Source organism: Arachis hypogaea, chromosome 14 (genome assembly GCF_003086295.3).
Source record: "Arachis hypogaea cultivar Tifrunner chromosome 14, arahy.Tifrunner.gnm2.J5K5, whole genome shotgun sequence".
In the NCBI taxonomy this organism is placed as follows: domain Eukaryota; kingdom Viridiplantae; phylum Streptophyta; class Magnoliopsida; order Fabales; family Fabaceae; genus Arachis; species Arachis hypogaea.
Genome location: NC_092049.1, coordinates 116,920,980 through 116,928,067, shown reverse-complemented (window position 1 = coordinate 116,928,067; position 7,088 = coordinate 116,920,980). Strand labels below are relative to the sequence as shown.

Genomic DNA, 7,088 nt, shown 5'->3' with positions numbered 1-7,088 from the left:
TTGAATTGAGAATTGTAGAATTTAAATGGCGGAAAACATAAATAGCAAGAAATGTAAATGACGGAAAAGTAAATAGCTGAATGTAAATTGCAGAAAGTAAATCACAGAAAGTAAATTGCAGAAAGGTAAATGGGGATGGGGATGATGAATATCAAAGTAAACAACAAAATATAGAGAATGGGAAGATAAGAATGGGAAAGCTCATTGGGTTCCAGAGATGTTGCATTCTCCGGATCAAGTTCATTCTTATCTCTTCCTCAATCCATGCAACTCATTGATCTCTTAGCAATCTTAGGTGATTGAATCCCAATTCCTTGGCAATTCAATCTCTCTAAGCTTGAACAATTGCCCAATTTCTTGATCTAATTTCTCATGGGAAGAGATGAAGTATGATCACTGATTATACCACATGTCTTTCTAGATCAAAGTATTGGGAGAATTATATGTCACTATATCCATCCAACCCCCAATCTAGTCCAACATGAGAAAGCGTTTCTAGCATGATTTTCTCATTCCTCTTCCAAGGTTTCGAGGAAATCCAAGTATGAACAATTTCTCTTCCAAGACAATTGCTCAATTGGATGAAGATCGAAAGCTTTCAAGCAAATCAAAGAGAATGAATAGAAGAATAATAAGAACTATGATTGATCCATTGAATTACAACAGAGCTCCCTCCCCCAATGAAGTGGGGTTTAGTTGATCAAGGCTCTGGGAAATGGAATTGAAAATGTAAAGTGTATCAGAAAGTAAATTGAGTACAGAGAAAAGTAAATTGTGAGTGCTTACGCTCCTGGATCCCTTCCAGGTTCCAATCCCCTTTCTAGTTCAAAACTACTCCTATATATACTAATTCTTTGATCCTCAGTTGAGTCTGCAAGTATCTGGATGTGGGCACTTGGCCTTATTTGAAGCAGCTAACAAACATATTGGGCTTTGCTCAGCTTGCTGGAGGAGTTTAAGTTAGGCAGTAGTCACGTTAGTTAGGCCATTAGTGTGAATAACGTGATGTGTAAATTCCTGGCTCGAAGACGTTAGTGATACTGTGGGCACTAACGTCCCAAAATCCCTTGAATTCACGTTACTCCTGGCGTTAGTGGCACTAACGTGGCGACTAACGCCACTCATTCTTTACCTCGATGGCGTTAGTGGCATTAACACCACCACTAACGCCAGGCTTTGCCCCTTCTTCCACGTTAGTTTGTTGAGTTGAGTTTGTTGCTGATTATCATCACTGAAAGTTGAATTTGTTGCTGTCATGCTGAAATAATCGGTTAGCCAAATTTTTTTATTACTGTAAATTATCTTTGGAGTTGAAGTTTTTGTTTCTGAAAATTATCTTAGTCGAGTTTGATGTTGAAAATCATCAATGAGCTGAATTTGTTGCTGGAAGAATAGATTTGAGCCTTATTATTGATGGATTTGATTCTTACATATGCAGTATTAATTTGGTATAATTAGTTGAATTTAGTTTTTAATTAGTTTGTTTATCATTAACTTATTGATTTATTTTTCTGTGTTTTTCCCTAGAATTTTGATACTTGATTGTTATTAATGTGTTTGTAAAGACATGCTTTTGAATTTTTAATTTTAAGCTATTTTTTGTAATTTTATATTTACATTTAATTGTAATTGGGTCAACCGGTTGAATCAATGACCCAGTTGTATTACCGGGTCAATTACCAGTTCAGTTATAATTACTATGCCTCAACCCCCTCATTGGTCAGATCGAGTGGCGACATGATGACAAGCGTGTGAGGTAAAGCATCTCCGCCGCACACAACCATCCTTACTTCACGTTAACCACATCCTGCCGACCACGAGTCCAAGTTGGAGTGGTACTAGAGGATTTCATGAACTCCGAGGACTACCTCAATGGCGAGGACAAATTAAACGGCACCAATAGGCTCCGCTTTCTTCCCTTTTTGAGGTGGAAGTGGCTCGATTCCGTGATTTCAGCATGCTTGGATGGCAATTCCACTATTCTCTGCCTCAACCAATGAGGAAGCGTGAACGGAGACGAATAACTTTTCCTAAAGCTTAGAAACATCTGATTCCACGAATAACTTGGATGTGATGGATACCAAAGTAACAAGTCACATACTTTTCCGCTAACCTTCCCTTGTGCTTGATATGAAGATTTCGAGTTACAACTGATGTTCATAATGTGTTTGAAGAATTGCTCAAATCAAATTCGGCATGAATGTCTTGCTCAACTCTGCTTGCAAATGCCCTTTGGGTCAAATTATGAGAGTTTCAATCTCACTTTATTCCACACTGCCCCCAATATCAACACCGTTACTTCTCTAGTTGCAAAAGTTGCGCATTGTTGTTACAAGCACTGTTGGTGGGTTAGATGAATTGGAGTTTAGTCTGAATAAGTATAGAGATTCTTTGACTTCATCTCTTGTAACTCAGGCTATTGATTCTTGTAAGCATGAGGCACATACTAGGAGATTGCTCAGGTTTTTCTTATGGTCTAGTAAGAATTTGAGTTGTAAGTTAGAAGATAAAGATTATAACTAAGCTCTTTGAGTTTAAACAGAAAAAAAGACTACACAGCGATGGATATCTTGATTGGAGACTTGAAGAAGGAGGGTCGAGTTATGGATGCCGAGACTTTTGGTTTTGTAGCCGAGACTTTTGGTCTTGTAGCCGAGACTTTGGTCAAATTGGGAAAAGAATATGAGGCATTGGGTATTTTTAAGAATTTGGACAAGTACAAGTGCTCTATAGATAAATTCACAATTACTACAATCATTAATGCTCTCTGTTCTAGAGGGCATCCTAAGAGGGCTGAAGGGGTAGTTTGGCATCACAAAGACAAGATTGCAGGCACAATGCTTTGCATATAGAGAAGTATCCTTTATGGGTGGTCTGTGCAGAGGAATATGAAAGAAGCCAGGAGGATTATATATATATATATATATATATATATATATATATATATATATATATATCCAATGAACCAGCAGTATTAATGGATGGAGCTGTGGTAATGTAGGTGGTTGTGGATGTGATGGAGGTGGTGGGGGTGAGGTGAACTGTGGAGTAAAGAAGGAGAAGGGAAGGATGATGATGAAGGGTATTTTAGTCCAAGAGTTAGGAAATGATGATTTTATAACGTTTTATAATATTGAGGATGAAATTAATAAAAAGGTTGAAAACGATTTTAATTTTGACCTAAGATGTTAAGGACGAAAAAAGTATTTAATCTTTATTAGAGTTTTCATTAAGATATAACTAGGATTAACTTTTGAGGAGTGTTAGGGGGCCAACAAGTTTTGTGATTTGAGCCATCAATTAGCCATCATTAGATTTTTTAATGGTCTGAGATTTCATCCAATGGTGTGGAATTACTCACTTTTCTTTTGCTGGTTAAGTGTTGGCCAGATTTTAATAAAAATACAGGTCCCCTAGACTTTCCTTTAACTTTTTTTATTTTGTGATGACGTTGTCTAGTTGTGTATATAGTATCAAAAAATAAATATAATCAATTCTCATTTGTTGCATGTGGATAACTTTAAATATTTGTTTATTTGTTTATGAAGTTGACCCTAAATTTTGATTATTGGCTCGTGACTTTTGTTCTGTTTCCGAGTTACTCCATCCCATTTGGACTCGGTGGCCTTCGATCCAAAGTTCAAAAAACTAGACCGACTCAAATAGTCGGATCAAAAGGCCGACAATCCAACCTTTAGGCTGGTCCGAACAGTGCAATGACTGGACAAAAAAAAAACTGTTGGAACCAGTTTGACCCGGCTGGGTTTTAAGAAAACCAAACCGGAGGGTTTGAGAAACCCAGTCTGGTTAAGAAATTTTTTTTCCTCTAAAATCTGTGCCCCCAAACGAGGTCGTTTGATGTCTTTAATATTAATAAAAATAAACCCTACTTCTGAAGCTGCCCACCTCTCTCCCTCTCTCTCTCTCTCTTTCTCTCTCTCTCTCTCTCTCTCCCACTCTCAACTCACCTCGGTTCACTGTCACCACTGAACGTTCGCCGCGCTCTCGCCAAATCCTCCGCGACATCTGCTCGCGTCTCACCTCTCCACCGTTTGTGCTCAGCTGCTCGCGTCTCGCGGCGCCTCCCTTCGCCAGTGAGTGCTCGAGCTGTGTTTTTTGCTGCTCGTCATTCGTGGTTGTTCTTGCTTTTACTGCAGCGCCTCTTGTTGTCTCTGCTCGGTTCTGGCTCTCAGTCTTATTCATGTCTCATCTCAGCCACACTGCTGGCATCTCGTCGTTCGTTAGTCTCGTCGCCATCGTCTCAACATCTTGCGGCCTTCCATGGTATCCTCGTTGTCGGTAGTAGAAGCAACTAGTGGGGTTGTCACTTTTTTCGTCGCCTTCTGTGGGGTTGTCGTCGCTCGTCGTTTTCTGGTTTCGGATCCTTGCCCTCTCCGAGTCACCGTGGACTGTGGACCGTTGGTGAGTTCCTACATCATCGCTTGCCATGTTCTCTCTTTTCCAGATTTCCCTTCTCCATGTATTTTTCCATGTTGCTGAAATGCTAATCAATTAATTTTCCTTGTTGCTGATCTAAATGTTACCGTAAATCGTGACTAAACTAAGATTTGTTGAATTTGTTGCTGCAAGTTGAATTTGTTGCTGAAAATATCACTGAGTTAATTTTTTGTTGATGAAAATCATCACTGAGTTGAGTTTGTTGCTGATTATCAGCACTAAAGTTGAATTTGTTGCTGTCACGTTGAAATAATCGATTAGCCAAATTTTTTTGTTATTGTAAATCATCTTTGGAGTTGAAGCTTTTGTTGTTGAAAATTATCTTAGTCGAATTTGATGTTGAAAATCATTGGTGAGCTGAATTTGTTGCTGGAAGAATAGATTTGATTCTTAGTATTGATGGATTTGATTCTTACATAAGCAGTATTGATTTGGTATAATTAATTGAATTTAGTTTTTAATTAGTTTGTTTATCATTAACTTATTGATTTATTTTTTTGTGTTTTTTCCCTAGAATTTTGATACTTGATTGTTATTAATGTATTTGTAAAGACATGCTTTTGAATTTTTAATTTTAAGCTTATTTTTTGAAAATTTATATTTATATTTAATTGTAATCGGGTCAACCGGTTAAATCAATGACCCAATTGTATTACCTGGTCGATTACCGGTTCGATTCTAATAACTATGCCTCAACCCTCTCATTGGCCAGATCGAGTGGCGACACGAGGACAAGCGTGTGAGGTAAAGCATCTCCGCTCCACCCAACCATCCTTACTTCACGTTAACCACAACCTGCCGACCACGAGTCCCAGCTGGAGTGGTATCATAGGATTTCATGAACTCCAAGGACAAAATTCCCGCTAACCTGCTCTTGTGCTTGATATGAAGATTTCGAGTTACAACTGATGCTCATAATGCGTTTGAAGAATTGCTTAAATCAAATTCGGCATGAATGTCTTGCTCAACTCTGCTTGCAAACGCCCTTTGGGTCAAATTATGAGAGTTTTGATCTCACTTTATTCCACATTGCCCCCAATATCAACACCGTTACCTCTCCAGTTGCAAGAGCTGTGCAGTGTTGTTATAAGCACTGTTGGTGGGTTAGATGAATTGGACTTTAGTCTGAATAAGTATAGAAATTCTTTGACTTCATCTCTTGTAACTCAGGCTATTGATTCTTGTAAGCATGAGGCACATACTAGGAGATTGCTCAGGTTCTTCTTATGGTCTAGTAAGAATTTGAGTTGTAAGTTAGAAGATAAAGATTATAACTACGCTTTTCGAGTTTTCACAGAAAAGAAAGACTACACAGCTATGGATATCTTGATCGGAGACCTGAAGAAGGAGGGTCGAGTTATGGATGTTGAGACTTTTGGTCTTGTAGCCGAGACTTTGGTCAAATTGGGGAAAGAAGATGAGGCGTCGGGTATTTTTAAGAATTTGGACAAGTACAAGTGCTATATAGATGAATTCACAGTTACTGCAATCATTAATGCTCTCTGTTCTAGAGGGCATCCTAAGAAGGCTAAAGGGGTAGTTTAGAATCACAAAGACAAGATTGCAGGCACAATGCTTTGCATTTAGAGAAGTATCCTTTATGGGTGGTCTGTACAGAGGAATGTGAAAGAAGCTAGGAGGATTATTCAAGAGATGAAATCAAATGGGGTTGCCCCAGATTTAATTTGTTACAACACATTCCTCAGGTGCCTTTGTGAGCTGAATCTTAGACGTAATCTTTCAGGGCTTGTGACTGAAGCCTTCAATGTGATGATGGAGATGAAGTCTTACAAGGTTTTCCCAACCTCGATCAGTTACAACATCTTGCTCTCATGTTTAGGAAAGACCAGAAGGGTTAAAGAATCTTGTCAAATACTAAAAAAAATGAAACATTCTGGTTGTGCTCCAGATTGGGTAAGCTATTATCTTGTAGCAAAGGTGTTGTTTCTGACTGACAGATTCGGCAAAGGAAAAGATATAGTGGATCAAATGATCGAAAATGGTTTGATACCAAACCATAAGTTCTACTACAGTTTGATTGGTATTCTTTGTCGGGTTGAAAGGGTGAATTGTGCTCTTGAACTTTTTGAGAAAATAAAGAGAAGTTCACTGGGTGGTTACATACCAGTGTATGATGTGCTCATTCCAAAGCTTTATAGAGGAGGGGATTTTGAGAAGGGAAGAGAGCTATGGGATGAAGCCACAAGCATGGGGATCTCTCTTCAGTGCTCAAGAGATGTTTTGGATCCTTCAATAACACAAGTTTTCAAACCTAAAAGGCCAGAAAAAATCAGCCTTGAGGACAGCATAATAACTAAGCCTCCAAATAAAGTGAAAAATCTTTCAAGTAAAATGAAGGTGATGAGAACAAAATCTGCTTCAATGAAGAAGAAAAATAGAAGAAATAAATAAATACATCTACAGCACCCTTAATGGCTTGATTATCTATGTAGTTGTTCTTTGTTCCCTCTCTTCCATAGTATAAAGGCTTGCTTATCTTGGATTAGCATTCTACTCCTGCATGTTGTTCTAATTAAATTGTTAATTGTATGCTATCTCTAGCCTTGGGCATATTCTGCATTTTTTATACCAGATTCTATGAAATTATGTAATTTTATTTCCTGACATGA

General features: G+C 38.2%; 1 pseudogene; it reads left to right on the top strand.

The window, feature by feature from the left end:
• The first annotated feature begins 5,331 nt into the window (after positions 1-5,331).
• On the top strand, positions 5,332-6,875 carry LOC112742985 (pentatricopeptide repeat-containing protein At5g61370, mitochondrial-like; annotated as a pseudogene).
• The last annotated feature ends 213 nt before the right edge of the window (positions 6,876-7,088 follow it).